The sequence below is a fragment of the Caloenas nicobarica genome, chromosome 6 (assembly GCF_036013445.1).
Source record: "Caloenas nicobarica isolate bCalNic1 chromosome 6, bCalNic1.hap1, whole genome shotgun sequence".
NCBI classification, from domain to species: Eukaryota; Metazoa; Chordata; class Aves; order Columbiformes; family Columbidae; genus Caloenas; species Caloenas nicobarica.
This window is the reverse complement of record NC_088250.1, coordinates 13,415,803-13,434,460: the sequence shown is the minus strand read 5'-3', so window position 1 is coordinate 13,434,460 and position 18,658 is coordinate 13,415,803.

Genomic DNA, 18,658 nt, shown 5'->3' with positions numbered 1-18,658 from the left:
CTGAACAAGCCCCCCCTCCCGCAGCAAGAACCAAAGGCCATTGCAGAAGAATTAATTATTTGCATTTTTTCTCTAAGGAGGCAATTAGGAAGGTTCCCACACTGCACAATCTTCAGAGATGAAACTGTTGGAAGGTCAACAGAAGATACTCCAAAGCAACTCAATAATTTGAATAGTAACAAACAGCCAGCAGTTCTATTGCGGATCTCTTAAACTCTTGCTTAAAATCTGCTTTAATGTGAAAACAACTGGAAATTGTGGAACTGGTCTAAGCAAAAGGGCTCCAGCATGGATCCCTATTACTATAAATTGAGAGAAATCTTATATAAATACCAGACTATCAGATAAAAAAATCCTACAACGCAGAATAGAAAAATCCTGTGTAAGCCCATATCACATAGCAAAACAGTTTACATTACTTTCTTCTCTCTTCTCCAAGTGAGTGCTTACAAATTTTGAAGGAGTCCACAAAGGCATGAATAAAGTTGATTCAGTCAATTCTTGCCTTTTCTGGCAACCCCCTCCTTACAAGCAATAGAAGAGAGGATCCTCTAGCAAAATAAATAGTTGTAAAAAACAGTAAACAAGTAATAGGTCATCAATATTCACAATGAAGGAAGGTTGCCAGAATGGTACAAAAAGACCAACAGTATCTCACAGTACAACATCTAACAACATCCCCAAGATCTGACTCAAAGGAAATGCTTGGGTTGCCAGCTTAAAGAAATAGATAATTTTTTCATTTATCAAATATCTGAACTCTGTAATTCCCTGGGAAGGATCAAAGTTCAAAGGGATCAAAAATGACAAGAGGACAGGCCCCTCTAACCCCAGTAAATATAATTGCTCCTGGTTTCACCAACTCTCCAGCAGCCACCACAGCTCTCTCATAGTAGATATACTCACCAAGCTTCTGCTTCACAGTCAGCTCTTTATAACAAAAATCTGCTACAGCTGTGTGTCACCATGACCATTGATTAAACAAGAGGCATCACGGAGTAAAAAGACAAAGAAATAAAGGGAATCTTCATTGACTTTGCATCTCCAAAGAATTCTGTTCAAGAATATGCAGTTTCATTGATCAATTCTCTTTTTTATGATGGAATTTTTCATCCATTATTACCAGGAAAAAAATGAAACTGGTATTCATATTTTATAATGTATTTTCTCCCTCTCTTGCGAAATTCATTCTGAATATAAATATTTATAGTATTAGCTAGATAGCTAGAAAGTATTAATGTTTTGCAGGCTACTTATACAAAAGAATTGACAAAGGACCCATTGTTTTCAGGGTGACCAAGAGAAATAGTTCACACTTTACTGTACGCATGCCTTTTTACATTTAGTTCCTTAAGTTGTTGTCATTTCAATATGTTTTTGTCCCAGTCTTGCAAAAGGTTTGATGCTGTTGTTCATGTATGTTTTTGTACCCTGACATCATTCTCTCCCTGCCCATGCAGATCCCCTTCTAATTTCAGGGGCTTAGTTTGCTTTGCTGTTTTCCTTTCTGATTCTTGTCAATCTCCAGGATGATGTACTGTGACAAATATCACCTTGTATTAATGCCTTCCATGTTATTTGATGGAACAAGTCATAAAATGAAATGATATGCGATTTTCCAAAGGAAGCTCACTGTCAGAATTATGATTTACTCTTAGGTTTGTCATCATTGCTTTTTTCTTCAACCTCTAATACATTTTCTAAGATTTCCTGAGCCACAAGCAGAAACAAGCTATCCAATACTTCAAAGAAGGGAGTAGCTAAATTGTGTAGAAGGTCATAGTAGCAACTGTGGTCACACTGCTACTGGCAGTTACTAATCAAATCCAGGATAGAGAAACCTGTTGTCCTTTTACAGATGGTATTAATAGCATTCTTGCAAATTGGTGCTCTTACTGGGATTCTTACTATATATTCCTAGTTATTTTCTCCTTTGAAAGCTTAATTTTCCTTATTTCAGTCCATCTAGCAGTTAGGTATGCAAGCAATGCCGGCAAAGTGACATATTTAGGCATTTTCTAACACCTCTTCACACTCCGAGAACCAGATAAGAGGTGGTCTCTTGATGAGCAGTAAACTCATCAGCTTTCACAAGACCTTTCACCACCTGGGCCTGAAAACAGAAGTAAATGAACAAACTCTCCACTCGGATGTGCTACCTGACATTACAAAAGCTCCTGAACACTTCGAAGTAACACTTCCAAGTACTGCACTAGCACAAGTTTGGGTTTAGGATCTTTTTTTTAAAAAAAAATATATATAATTATTAACACGTACTCAGGGCTGGAAATTCTCTACATGCTTGTTCAGTACCTTGGAAAACAGGGTTCTGAGTCTCTTTGGCACTTTAGAAAAACATGCACAATGAATACCAATATTCAGCATAAACAACAAATAGCCCTGAGCACTGCTGTACTTAACAGCAGTTGTTAGGATAACCACCTTCAGGGATCAGTTCTAAAGTAAACATTCCTATAAATTGTCCTATGTGATTTTCCTAACTTTTTAACAGCTTTTCCACAAACACTTTTTCATTTATTTTGTGGATTCTTGGATATCATGCATTCTTTGCCTATATGCACTTTGTGTATGTTGCTAATATCGACATGTCTAAATTTGGCTTTCTATGGCATAAAATTATTGTAAAAGACCAGTATTTTGTGCCAAACAAGAGCAGCTGTAGTGCCAAACATCTATAAAAATCCTCCTCTTTTTTCATACCAGGACTTGCTGGTCTTTTCCTCATTCTGTTTTTCAGAGTCTTTCATCCTCCATATTAGAAAATCATGTTGAAGAAGATAGCTTTGCAATTTGATAATGAATTGTTATGGCAGAATCAAACATAACAAAGTCCACTGTCTCTCCCTCTGTCTCTCTAACTCTGAGCTATTGGCTGCTCTCTTGTTTTCTGTCAAATATCTGGAAGTTCTTACACATGGGACAAAATACTAAGTTTGAAAGACTGATGAAGTTTCCTGCTTTGTTTCACTAGGTATTAAAAAGAACCATACTGGAAAGACAGGATAACAATAACTCACTTAAGAGGAAGATTAGTCATCAATTTAATAGAAAAAAAAAAGCTGTAGAAGCACTCTTTTGGAAGTGAAATATATGGTTTCACAACACTGGGTCATTTTGTTTTCATCTTGGGATGTGGTTTTACACTCACCCAATTTGGTGCAACAGCAGTCAAACACCAAAGGTGTCCTGCTCTTCCCTTCTCTTCCCCTGCCTTGCCTATCTATCAAAAAACTACCATTTTTTCAAAAGAAAGTATTTTTTCCAACAGTTCAGTTAGCTGAACCAAACAGTTCTTGTGGTTGCATTTCTGCTAATCCTTCTGAAAGTAAATGTCAGAAGTGGGAGCCGGTGGAGCAGGATGACATCTATCAGTGGCATCCCACGGTGGCACAGATGAAGTGTGACATTGCTGCCGTACCTTTACCCCTAAGGAGAATAACATGTAAATTCTAAACATCAGATATACACAAACAGTACGATTTTGTGATACTGGTATGAAATGTGAATAAGGCCTCCTCTTTCTCTCACCACATCTCCTTTTAGGACTTTCAAGTCACTATTAAACAGTTAAGAAATGATCTTGCGAGGTTTCAGATTTGTGTCTTTTCAACAGAAAAAAACCCCAATGTAGAAACACTGCAGACTATTTTTGGGTTTAGCTAAAAGTAATTTTCAATAGGTGTATATTCTACTCATACTTCTTTGTGGTTTTTAAATATTAAATGAAAGAAAGATGGCCATTATTAATATGACATGTTGGAAAGAAAATGAGTTCATAAATATATTTGCATTACTTAGTTATAGCATTCTATTTCTATTCCCCATGGAAGTTGTATTAATATTAAGCATAATTTTTAAGCCACAGAATGTATGCAGCAGAGATAAAGGCTGCAATACTATAAGCTGCTGCATAGCTATACCGTACATCATCCTGATGTGCCCTAACCATTTGTATCCTACTCTTTACTGGTTACTGTAAGCAAGGGCAGTTAGTTTGGCCTTACTGGAACTGGACAAGAGACCCATCTTTCATCTTATAGATTAACCTGCCTCACAATCCCATGATAAATACACGGCATTTTTTTAAGACATTATTTATTTAGTATGTTTCTGGCTCACTGGATCTAAAAATTTGGTATTGAATTTCAAAGGTTTTATCTTAAACTTTATATACACCTATCTACCAGGAGAGAAGAAATAAATCTTGGAGAGTGTATGTTAGATAAAGAAGTAAAAGATTTTTATTTTTTATTTTCTCATACTTGAAAGAATGAACTGAAGACAAACAACATACGTTGTGAAGTTACACCTTTTTATTAACTATGAATTTTTCATAAAGAACTCTAGATTTTTAAAACTTCGTGAAATATTATTGTATTTTTTAAAGGAAAATGAAACCCTTGAATGAATGGTTTATTCAAATCTGCTTTAGGTCATAGGAAGCTCAGGAACTACCAACTGGATCAGCTCTTGCCTTCATTGCTCACTGTTCAAAACAAGCTCTTCATTGCCTGAGGTTGGTCACCGAGGTCATATGATGCCATTTGTGTATCTATCAGGAGAACACCTACAGTGTCGGTGTCAGAGTTTCTGTGCATTTCTGGAATGAAAATCCATTTGAAAACTACACAAAGATTTCTAATTTTCCCCCAATACTAAGCATTTGAATCCTGTTCTAAACACTATTCTATTTAATTAAAATTCTCCACTGATTTCCATGAGATTGTATCAAGTCAAAACTGGTTACCATTTAAAAGCATGAAAGCTCAGAGGAGGCAAAAGGAGGGAGTCACAACTATTTTCAAAGCAATTAAAAAAAACCCAAACAAACTCAATTAGGCAGTTGTATTCATCCATTCCGAATCCCCAGCTCACTGAGTAATTTTAGTTTATCAGCCGCAGTATACAGAAATGTATGCCTGTGTTTTAATCAGCACAATCCACTCCTCATTTCAGTCACGTTGAGGTGTACTCATCCTCTTAATATATACGTTTGGCAAGAGCAAAATGCAGCTTTGGGGGAGTAGAAATTACAGAGGAGCTTTAAGGTTTGTGTTCTAAAAAGAGTATGTGCTTATGGTCTTATACCCATTGAGCCTGCCTTTCAACTGAGCCTGCAAGCAGCACCACTGGAGCCAAGGGCCAGTTAGTAAGTCTATTGTAAAATTTGCTTTTGAGAGTTTACATGTAAAGAATTCACCGTGGGATGAAATTTGGCATCAAAGGCCCTGCCATAAAGCACTTTTAAAATGACACTAGTGCAGAAGAAAATCATTTCGGATCTAATTCGATATTTCAATGGGGAACTGCAGAAAGTGTTCAAATCTGCTAAAAATCTGGCTTTTATAGTATTGTCTCCAGGAAGGTGTCTGATAGAAAAGTTTCAGTGCCAAGCAAAAACAGAATTATCCTCCATTTAGAAGGAAGTAAATAGATCATTTTTCTCTGACCTCCAAAGAGGAAGAACTATTCTATCCACACATCAGTGAAATGTAATAAAAAGAATTATACCCTTGGGATCCATTCTACCAACGAAAAGCCACTGAGCACACTAACAGCACAGAAAATCAAGGTAGTTGCATGAAAAATGAGGAATTTAAAGGATTGCTGGGAATGGGACTCTGGCCAGTAAAAAAAAAGCTTGCAGACTAGCTAGGGGCAGTGAGTATAATTTAATATATTTCTGGCAGAAAACAAATAAGAAAATACTCATCTGCAATTACAGAAGATGTCATCTCTTTTGAACTACAGTTTGCAGAATCTATTTGTAAATACTGCTGCGTTTTCTTCTCATCTCCACCCCTATCCCAGCACAATGCTCTACAATGGCATGAATAACACATAATACTGAAAAGTTCAGGAAAGATTAACTTGTTTTGAAGCAGGGTAATATTTCATATTTCCACTACACTGCACATTATTTTCAAGTTCATTCACAAAGATATGGATAAAATAAGTATTTGGAATTCTGTGATCAATGGGGCTTTTTCGTAGCCCCATGCAAGAGCACAGTGGTTTTGTTCCAGGAAAAGCCTGGTGGCTGTAGTTGGCTTTCAGGCTCTCCCTGCCATTGGAAAATTAATCTTTTTTGGGCTATTACCTGGTGCCATTCATTTCTTCACCTTATCTCCATGGATGTAACACAGGCCCTACTTCACCCACAGGTGTGTGTGGTTGAAATCAGTTTTCCTAGGAACAGCAGCCATAGAATCACAGAATCACAGAACAGTTTGGGTTGAAGGGACCTCCAAAGCTCACCCAGTGCCACCCCCGCCATGAGCAGGGCCATCTTCACCCAGGTCAGGTTGCTCAGAGCCCCGTCCAGCCTGGCCTGGGATGTCTCCAGGGATGGGGCATCCACCACCTCTCTGGGCGACCTGGACCAGGGTCTCACTACCCTCAGGGGCAAAAATTTCTTCCTCATTTCTAGCCCGAGGAACATCTTTGTGGCAGTCCATTAGATCTGGCTTTTTTTCTGGGGATTGTTGGAAAGACAACATGAAACATGAGGAATGCTCACCGGAGTGCCACCTCTCTGTCCCACCACAAGGGTCAGAGCACTGCCTGGGTACTGCTCACCAGATCCAACACAGAGTATAGTCCACAGTATTGCACTCCACATTTAACACTGGTAGCAGGGTTTGAACCTGCCTCAAACCCTTCTCTGAATATTTTGCTAGGAAAAAACCACCTCTGGCTGAAGTGATCCCAGCTGCTGATTTTTGTAGGGTCTGCCTGAACAGCGTAAGTTCTCCTTGCAACATTTATAAAACTGGAAAAGATTCTAGTGATTTCTCTTAAAAAAGAGCTTACCTAGACCCACAAACACATTACACCACATGAGTTAAGTAAGTTAGTGCTTTCGTATCCTGTTTGTTTAACGCGAGACTGTGTGTTCCTTAGTCCATGCTAACTGATCCTGTGGATGTTTGCTTCACCGTGTGGCTGCGCTTTAGCGAGCTGTTGTTCAGCATCAAGGTTTTCTCATGGTTATGGCAAAAAAGATAAAACATGTGAACTCCGGTGTTAAGCAGCAATATATTAAATTAATATCTCAAATTAAGAACACCATCAAACATTGGTGTTGTATCAAAATGCTTAATATATGTAGGCCAGTTGCCATGGGGATGGCAAAGCTTCCAGAATGATTTCGTAGTAATGGCAACAACTTTAGAACCTAAATGCTTCCAATTAGGCTATAAAGCTGCATAAACACGGAGAAAAAAGGCAATTGCTATTCCTGATACAAATTAGCTATCTGATAGATTTCTGAGCAGGTGTTTCAGGAAGAAAACAAGTATTAGCAGTTGCTGTACATGTTCCTACAGCATATTTTCTTTGCAGAGGCCTCAGCTTTTGCAGTTGGTAGTATAGTCCATATTAATTTGAATTGAATTGAAGGTGTTCAGTAACTGTAACAGCTGCTTTTTGCAATTTTCTCTGCTCTACGGAAGCACTTTTCCCTTCTGCATTAAGAATGAAAAGAGCCATCAACAAACTGCTTACCTGCAGTCTGAGTAAAAAAACTACTTAGTAGCTCATGAAGCTTAAGCCATCCCATTGGACTCTGGCAGCAGGTGTAATATCCCACCTGAACTGTGTTCCACTTGACCAAAAATTAACTTGGTCCTTTTAGGGAAGAAATTCATGTGTCCTGTAAGGCTGTTGTCTTCCATGGATTGGACTAAACACGTCGAGTGCCATTAGTGAGGATTTGAGGGAATTTTTGAGTGGCTAAGATGGCATTGTTCTGTGCTCTGACTGGCTGAAGTGTGGCTCATGTCCATTCATTTATACTCTGTACCTTTATAAACCAAGTGACATATAAGCAACTTGTAATGCAAATTAAGACTAAGACCACTGAATTTGCTAGACCTATATAAAAGTAACTCTGGCATGAGTGGAGAACTGATTTTCCTGTATTCTTCTAGTTTTACAATCGGCTGTTTTCTGTCACCAGAAAAGGGCGCAATATAAATGACAAAGGGAACAAGGAGGAACAGAAAATGCCGTTCTCTCAACCTAGTACCCACAGTTTGATTTTATACTGTGAAAAAATACACTGATATTCAGTGGCACTTTATGACAAAGAATCTTACTGAGGGCAGTTTAGACTACACCACCACCCAAGGTAAAGAAGTAACCAAAAGGGTGAATTGCTGATGCACATTTTAATGGACAAAGACTTGCAGCAATTACTCTTTATGTATCAGTGAATTATTATTATTATTATTATTATATGTAAGTATTAGTGAAAAAGACAATAGGTGAACTGGTTCCTGCTTTCCTCTAGTAAAAGACTGACAAAATAACTAGCTCCATTAATATGAGCTTTCCATTGATGCTTGAGGAAGTGTAGAATGAAGAGGCCTCATTGTCTTCATCCAATTTTGTCTGAAAGGAGGTTTAACCTTAAGGGATTTTGAAAAGCATTGCCCTAACAGTACTAGAGGTTTAAATTCAATTCTAGTTATTTGGGGGAAAGCATCTATTATCTTGCATCTATTCTGGGATTGCAAATAAATGATATCTTTTGTAGAGACTATCTATGTTTCCATAACTTCTGTGAGAGCAAAGGCAACCCACAGCTTCATGAAAGAGTTACTGCACTTTCGTGAAAGCAGTTGATAGTGACATCTGAGATACATTTGTTTTGGGAGAGCACAATTACAGGAAGCGAACTCAGAAATAAAACACTAAACCATCTTATTTCACCAGAGGAAGTAAAATCAGAAGGGAACATTTCCAACAGAAGTTAATGTCAGTGTTAACTGAAATAACCTGTGCATTTTAGCAGTTGCGTATGTGTAGTCCGTGGAGATTTTTCCAGCTACATGTGTTTCCCACCCTGCGCACCACCCCCCCACCCCGCATCTGTCAGATAAATCAGAGAGCCAAAAGAAAATCTAGTACTCAGGAACATTATGTATTATAATACTATGTCACACCCCCTGGAGGGTTGCAGGTTCATAACAAAATGAATAAATTACAAGGAAGCAGTCTGAGATCCTGAAAATTCCACCTGTCCTTTAGGACAAGCATGTCAGCATAAATTCCATTTAATTACACTGAGCACAGGTTTAAAAAAAATAAAAATAAAAGCATTATCTTTCTGTCTGAGTCTCCATGTGTATAAAAGTGAATTGACCTCATTTGCTGCTGCATTACTTCATTACATTAGAACTCCACAGAAGTGACACTGAAATAGATTTCAACTAGCAGAAAAATAGAGTGACAGTGTTTAACTAGGCCCATATCTTGATATTTAAAAACAAGGTAAATGGACAAAACTAGGTAAGAGTGGATTATTACATTAATGTAAACCCCAACAATTGCTAAGGGTTTTTTCTCTTGCCTGTATAGCCTTCTCCTACAGGAAGAAAAACACTCAGCAGTTCCCCATAAAGAGCACTTGGAAACTTTAAAACAATTAGTGCAGCTGGAGAATGTACACAACAAGCAGTGCGTTTCCACATGTTAAAATTCTCCCAAAGTAGACAGCACCTATAATTTCCTTCTTTTTGTGTTACAGTAGTAATTCAAAGCAAATGCCAAGAAAAGGTATGGTAGACCTTGCTTTGATTTAACCTGAGGCTCACAATGGAGTTACTTTGTTGATTTAACTGAATTTCTTGCCAATTAACATCTCTGTTTAGGAAAACACTGTTAGCTTTTCCAAATGTGGGCTTTGTTCAGAAGTTGATGTCAAAGATGTGACTGAGATGTTACTCTGTGCAGCCTTTTCAGATAATGCTACAGCTGTTGGTAACATAGCAAAGGGACAAAGACAGACAAAAGACACGTTCTGTAACTTAAGCTCTTCATAGTATTACAAAACATCAAAACACCAACAGCCAGGTATTCTCTTCTAAACAAGAAAATTATGCCATGTCATCTTCAGCACCATTTCTGAACAACATCCCTGTGTGACGTCAAAGACCAGTCACTGAGAGCTTTTTAAAATCATTAAAATCAGCTCACAACAGACGTGCGTGTGTGGGAACCTGCCATCCAAACCACCTGCAGGGATTTACGGAAAAGATCTTCCAGGCAACTTATATTTGGCTTTCATCAGTTCCCACTGAAACCCACAGTGAGATACCAACTGACTTCAGTGGAAGCTGGTTAAAGCCATCAGACTTCCTCTGTCTTTGAGTCCTCTCCTAATAAAAAATAGAAAACTTTGGGGAAAGTGAGTCTTTGCCATGGGAAAAAAATAAAAGTTTTTGTGACAACACTGTGTACAGGAACTAGAATGTTTCCTCTGAGGAAGAAGGAAACTGAAAGGATAAAAGAAAAACATTTGAATGCTGCATCTCTATGGTTTCAGCTTGCCCAGCTTGATTGCAGAGCCATCTTCTGGTTGCAAATAAGAATTTCATACTTGCTGAAAGTGTGCATGTGTATATTTACCTAGCTATGCATTCTGAAGTGTTTCAATTCCCTGCTTTTAGCCACTTCAGAAAAATCACACGGAAAAGAAACTGTGGATTCTGCTTTGTTCTGAATCCAAATAGCCCAGTGACACATCAGGATTTTAAACAAAGTCTACATTATGCTCTTAGGACTACTTATTGTATGAGAAACTAAGACTGGAAACATGGACCCTGAGAAGCGGTGAAACCCAAATGAGAAGAGTCAATAGAAACAGGATGAGAAAAGTTCCTGATCTATCCTGTGAACAGTCTCTTTCCACAGTGCATCTTCCCTGCTGTTTTGACTTCTAATAACATTACTTTCTGAAACACAGAAACACCTCATTAATTTTCTTTTTCTTGATTTCTGAGCATTTTCGGTTTGGGGTTGGTTGCTGTAAGTTTTAGCTAATACAGCATTAAGTTTTGGACTGATTACAGTGTTAGAGGTGTCTGCCAAATTATTATAGCCCAGATAGAAAACTAATCATACAGCACCTCAAGCAGAGCACGAGTGTTACAATGTCACTCCAGATCACAGTAAGTTTTTCTTATAGTGGTGTGATTAGAGACGGCCAGTCTGACTCCGATATGGGTCTTGCCTTACGTGTTTCAGAAAGGCCAAGGATTACAGAGGCACAGAGTTAGCAGTTTCTCAGTGGGATCATTACAACAGGTGGGAGGGAAATACTGGGGGGAAAAAATGTTATATCAAAAAAACCTCTTTGTTTTCCATTTTGGAATGAAAAGCTTCTACAGTTTTGGAACTGAGACAGCAAGAGACTGATCCTCATCCAAGAACATTGGAGATCAGTGGCTGTGGCTCACTGTGGCTCAGAGGAAGAAACGAGCCCCTCACATCCATTTAAGTTTTAAGCTGTACCTTCCACATTCCAGGTAACTGCTCTATTCACAAACCACCTCATCTATCCTGGAGCTGTTCCAGGCTCTATAAGCAATTTCTTTCCCATTAGAGCAATGATGTGAACTTCAGTCTGCCATCTACATGCCAGGCAAGTTTCCTAATCACAGCACCCTCAAATCCTTTCTCTTCTATTCAGAATGCAGAATTATTTACAGAAACTTAAAGAGCTCCAAGAGAAGTCAGTGCAAGGACAAGACTGACTCTTTAGCCTCCAGACAGAAGATTAGAGCCTTTCTATATATATTTATATGTGCCAAGTAATAAATGAACCACTTGGCATGTTAGCCTCTTTCTCTCAAAGAGAACTAGAAATTTGAATAGTGATTAAAGGCCTTCATTATTAATATTACCATTTTCTCACAAAGTTGTTTTTGTTGGAGCGTGGGCAAGAAAACATTTACTCCTGAAATTTGTGAACCATTGTATACGATGCTAGCTGACACGACACAAGATGGGGTGAATGTATATAGGGAGGCAGCCCCTGTGCTCAGGGTGCAGAACCCTTCATGCTCCGTGGCTGATGCAGTTCGTAGCATAAAGTCAAATGCTGCTTCCTTAGCAACTCTGCAGCCATCAGGGAATTAAAGTTATTAAAGTCTGAATTTTATGAAAGACCTAAATTCAATAGTATCTAAGCCAGGTACTACTGAAATCAATGGTGCGACTCACTCCAATTTAGCACAGCTAGACTCTAGCAGCCATAAAACATACATTTGTTGCATTTCGAGTGTCCTTGTTCTTTGCCTTATATGCACACATTGCACGTATGTTTCTAGGAAAGCAAAAGTATTTAAAGAAAACTTTGAGATATTTTTGGTATCTGATAAAGAACAGATAATTTTTCATAATTCATAATTTTTTTTAATTGCTATATTGTTTTGATGTTTAGCTGCTGCTGTGAGACAGGCTTACAAACCGTTTGCTTTTATGTTCACAGGAATACCATTGGACTACTGAGTTCACATTACGTTGATTGCTGCTGAATACAGGACTTTTCAAGTTATCACTTTAAATCTGTTGGATATTTTAAAACAAAAGTCCTGTATGTGTCATCTTCATAGTAGAGACTTTCAAATTATTTCATGAGAATAATTTTTAAAAGTTAAATTATTTATGACCATTTTAAAACCAAACCAGAACAACAACAAAAACAACCAACCAACAAACCAAAAAACAAAACAGAAAAAAACAAGTTCTGTTAGGTCTTTTAGATTACTTCCTAACAGAAATTACTTGTTCTCTCAATGTGTCCTTCACACTGCTTGCTCTTAGAGAGTGTTTTAAAAGCACATTATTTATGAGTAAAAATGCAAATTTATTAGTAGCTTTTGTTTAATGCTCCCCAATCCTTAACCTGCATTTCCACTAAGGAAGGAGGTTCACAAACTGTATCAAAAGTCAGAAGAACAAACCATTTCTGAAACCAGGCACTAGTTCCTTAGCTGAGTAAAGCTCAGGTTCGGTAACTTCAGATCATCTACAACAATTAGGACCAGATAAGGGGATGGCTCAGTGCTGGCACAAACTGGGATCCTTTTATGTCGAATCTGATAGAACTGGTTGGTCCATAATATTTACCCTGCCACAATCAACACCTATTAAATTCCTCATAAATGGAATGCAGAGAGAAACATTAAATGTCTATAGTTTTATATATATAAAAATACACATATGCGTGAGTGTATATGTAATCATATTACATATGTATATCTATATGCATATGTCTACGTATACATATTTTTTCTATATGAAAAACCCTTCAGACATATGCAGGTTTATACATGCAGAATAAAGGCTCTGCTTTTGGACAGACAAAAGGTTTTTTCCAAGTTCTAATACCACAAAAGTCATAGAGAAGTTCAATTAAAATGAGCGGGAAAATTTTAAAGTTCTGTATGTAAGCTGTTCATTCTTTTCCTGTCATAACCACTGGCTACTGCATTAGTAAAAAACATTTCAAAGTAACATTTTGGATGCTCAGTTCATGCTCCTCTATAACTATTTTTAAAGGGGTGGTTATCAGTAGTGGTTTAGTTTCTTATCTTTTTCGGTTACTTTTCCCAACACTTCAAATGGAAAATAATATCAAAAGGAGGAAAAGGAAAAAATAACAAATAAAAAAACTAGCACATGAAAATGGTAAAGAAAGAAAATAAAATCAAAAGCACCTGCATAATTACAAAATTAATGGCTTTGTTTAGCTCTTCTATATATGAGCAATATTTTCATACATTTCCATTTGGCAAGTAGTGTCTTTATTTACAAGCAGAATATTTGTTGCAAATTAAAATAATCAATATTTATAATATTCATTCTATTTTATGCTAGCTTGATTATTAAATTCGGTTTCTTTTCCTTTTTGTCATCAGGGGTTGTTACTCTCTCATTTCTACTTGGAGGAGCGGAGAAAGGAACCAAGTATGAGACAGATAAGTGAATTAGACAGAATAATGTGTCAAGACACAGATTTATAAAATATCACATCTTCCAGAGAATTATATACAAATTATAGTAAGTTCTAGTGGCATAGGAGAATATGCTTCATGACTTTTCTTATGATGTGATTTGAGCTGTGATTTGATTTGAAAAGAACATAAATTATCAGTCTCTTGAAAGAAAAACAACTCTGATTGGGGGCATGGTTTTGATTACTAGGTGCCTTATTCATTCAAGCAATTGTCTTCTAAAACATTTTTACAGGAAGGAAAACTTGGTGAAATGCATTTACAGAAGAAAGTTCTGACAGAAGGAGGGGTGAGGAGAGCACTGTAGCATCCGCTGCTCATAGGAACAAGGACGATGGGAAGGACCTGCACCTGGAGCTCTTTGATATGGACGTGGAAACACAAGGTGCTATTGGCAGTGTGCCCTGCAAATGCTTATTTTATGTACAGCTAAAAAAATAGAAACTGGATGTTTCTTCCATGGGTATGTCCACAAACTAACCTGTGTCAGAATCTTTAGCACTGATTTCTAAATAACACATATGTCTTATGCTTTCTTCTGCCCTTTCGGAGGAAGCCATTTGACAAACACCACCAAAATGTTTTCTCCCTTAACCTGACACCTCAAAGCACCTATCTGGAATCATTACTTTTCAGCAACACATACCTTCAAAACTCATGTCCAATTACAGTGAAGATGTGTTGAAATCAACAGAAAAAGAAAAAAAAGAAAAAAAAAGGAATTTACCAAATACACAAAGGTGTAAATTATTTGTTTTGAAATACAATAATATTAACCTTATGAAAAGTGTTTTTTCTCCTATTATCAGCTTACTAATGTGTGACTCTTGTACACTGAGATCAGCAAGGAGCAAAGCAGCTCTTCTTTTTAGAAAAGAAGAGACTATAATATGCTACAACATTGAAAGCAAAGGAAAGAAACACTACACTGGTCCATCCAAACAGTTTTCCAGAAAGATGGAAATGAAATACCATAGATAACTGTCTATGCTTATTCTTGCTCAGGAAATCAATGTTAATTCATGATAAAAAGCTCTCAAAGTTATCCTCACTCAGGAAAACCTTCCTAAAAAATTACTGTGAGTTTGCGTATATACTTCAATATTATTTTTAATGTGACTTTAATCCCACATTTCAACTGAAGCATATGTTTAAGTACCTTGTGTCAATATAGATGGACTTAAATATATGTTTCAGTGCTTTCTTGAAATAGGATTTATGCCACAAATTGTGCCTTAGATTATTACATTGAAACAAGTTTCTAATTATAATGTATTACCATTTATGTTGTCTATTTTCCTGCTCCATTTAATCAGGCTGGAAGGAAAGCCATTCTGGTAATTTCATCTTTTGTTGTAGATGGATAGGAATTAGACAAGAGGCTGTAAGCAGCTATACGTTGGGGAAATCAGGATTCAGATCCAGGAGTGTTTAATCTATCTCTTTGAGATTTTTGTTACCTCTTGTAATGTCTGTGTAGATTCCAGCAACCACATAATCATCAAATTGTATTGGCCACTTTTTGATGCCATCATTCTCATTCCTCTGTTTTCAGATTTACAACACTGCAACCATTAAATGATGATGGTTTTTTCCTGCATGCCTAATTATAATACATTTCTGCCTGTAGATTTCTACCATAATACCATTGGAGACTTCTATCTATTTTGCTTTCAACTGGACAAGTTATTTACACTGAACTATTAATGCAAAGAAACAAAAAGAAATTACACTGCACAAATGACAACCTTGAAATTAAGGAGTGGGAATAAACAGAGCATTCAAACAAAAACCTTAGCTATTTCTCCTTAATACACAATGGATTAAGGGCACAGAGTAAATTCCATCAATCTAATTAGGAAGCATTAAGTGAGCTTCCTCATTAATCAGCTCTTTAGTGATTTTCTATGAAATTAGTATTGAATTCTTGTATAGAAGCAGTCTTTTGCTTCCATTTTTTTCACACCTGCCTTCACAGTGAGCCAGATGAATCATCTGCTCACATGCCTGCACACCCAAACATCTGCACACGTGTGCATTTACTTCGTCACAGCTGAGTAAGACAAAAGAGAGAGGAAAAAGAAGATGGATCCTGAGCGTGGCCATGTCACAGAAACGACAGCATGTCACCAAGCACATGGCCTTTGCCAAACATAGCCACAGGATTCAGAATCTGGCATGGTTTCCCAAAGGAAAGCAAGTCAGGTTGGAACAACTCCTTTTCTTGGCTCCCAGAGTCGGAGGAGTTGGGGGGATGAGGTGTGACTATCTGAACGATGCATCCGCACCTGGATTTGACTGAGGATGATTCCCCAGGCTGCACCTCACAAAGCCTAAGGCAGAGGTTAGGTACAAACAAATAAGCTTTTATAATTTTAGGGAAAAAAGCAAATTCTGTACTGGTTTATGAATAAACTTTATCACCAGTTCTTCTCTGCAGTTGTCACATTTTTAAAGCTTACTTCAATTATCTGTGTTCCTGCAATTTTTTCCAAGTTTATATTCCCATTTAAGCCAGATCCTTTAGTCAAATGAATACCGCCACAGATCACCGCAGTTCATGTGCTTCTGCACATGGCTAAATACCCCAGTAAATCAGATTTCGGGATATGTAAATGCCTTTTCACTTTTTATCTCTCTCTCATAGGTTCCATATACTATGTCAGGGAAAAGCTACTCTATTTGAACCAGTAATAATGATCTAGAAATCACTGGATAGAGCTAGTCAGATATTCTGACTGAACAGCTCCCTGTAGCAAAATGCTGTTTCATCAGCTGCTTCTACAGGATGATTTTGTGTACCTCTGAATCTTAAAAACTCTTGTCAGAAAATATCCAAATATTTTGTTTAGCTTTCTTATTTTGACTCATTAACATTATGCATTTCCTTTCAGGTATCTGTCAATAACATTTTAACAGGAAAACAATAAAACATTGTTTAACACTACAGTTTAATAAACATAATATGTCACATTATGTGATTTGGTCATATACTATTTTTTCTCAATACTGCATAGGAATAATGCATTTTCATGTTTTCCTTTTCTACACAGACCTGTCTAGCTTTGCACCAAACTTAAGTCACTTACACAAATCCTTTCATTTGGACTGGCAGACAAATTGTGTCATTTCTACATTGGTTCTCATCTAGATCACAATGAGAATTTTAATGATTGTTTGAGGGAAAAGAAAATTCAGAAAAAGTATTTTATATAGATGTCAATACAATTTTTTAACACTGAGAAATTTTAGTATGGAACAGTCGTTTTCTAGAGGGTGTTAGTAAACTGGCCTTTTTAGTTTGGGAAGGAAGGAACTAACAACAGCTCACATCCACTTGACAACATGTGTGTTGCAGTTTCTATTTTGTAGCATCTACAAAATGCTTTTACTGCCTCAATCCAATTAAGTTTCTCAATAAAATGAACTGGGACTAAAGCATCAAGGAAGCAGCACCCAGCCCCCAACAGTCACCTCTCAGTGCATTTTACATAGGAAAAGGTTCACATTAGTGCTCCTGATGCTGCTGGAAGTAGCAGTTCAAGTGTTTTCAAATATCTGTAGCTTCATGTGAGATTTATTAGCAAAGCAACTCAAATTATCCTGAATCAGCTCCTAAAGCATTAAAAGTCCCAATGGCAACAGCAATGAACACTTTATGCTCTCTCTCTTCCCATGGCTCACACAGGTTACACCTCATTAACACAGTTGCGTATTTTTATTTTCAAGTCCGAATATTGGAAAAAACAGATTTGTAAAGGTATCCCCAAAATGCAGCATTAACATACCACTGGGATCCAAAAATATAAGCCTTAAACGGAAGAGGAGTGGCTTCTCTGTGCTGTCCCATCCCTGGGATTTTAGGCTGATGAAAGAAGCTTCAGTGCATGTTACTGTAAGCTAATACCTGACCCAATAGGTTTGTATTAATACAGAACTGATGCAAGAGGGGTCAGAGTTAGATCATTGAACTCAACTTAATCTGTCAGAGAGCAAAATAAACATAAATGTGTGGAAACACCATCAACAACTTATAGAAATAAAGATTTTGCCTTTAATAAAAAAAGTGCATAGAATAGCTTTAATTTGCATTTCACTTGAGACAAATTCATTTATGCTAACGGCATGGAGAATTGATTTCATTTAAGTCTTGCTGCAGAAAAAGCACATTCATTTTTTTTTTTCCCAAAAGAAGTTTTTTCACCCTTAACAAGACAGTAAATTTAGGAAAAAACCTGCAACTTGTCAGTATGACATTGTTTAATTTGCAACAAACTGTAAGCAGAGTAAAGAAAATGGAAACGCTAATAGAGACAGGCAGAGACAAACCATATTTTTTGCACGAGAAAAAAATCTGTGTGGCAAGAAATGAATCACATATATTTGCATTTGTCCCTGTGACATAATGTTAAGTTTAATTACTTATATGTGAAGCATCCTATTAGAAGGTAGGCACCTAAAAAAAAATGTTAGTTTAGTTAATTGCTATCTAAATTCTAGTCAATGAATGAGTATTCTACACCCATTCATAGATGCTTCCAAATTACATCAGAAAACGTATAACACTTCATTTGCTTAAATGTCAAATGACAGAATTATCCTGATAGATACCATTTAAAATCAAGAAATATTCAGAAACCCCTAAGTGTAGCTCAACAATTTTTTGAATCGGAATGTCAGAGTCAATATGTAGGAGGAAAGCATCATCTAGTTTAAGTTTCCACTGAGAAGCTGGTCCTAAATTTTATGCTAATGCACTTACACATGTTAGTGTTTCTTATTGACTGTAACATTTATTATAGCACCCAATCCTTCCAATTGCTCTGGATCAA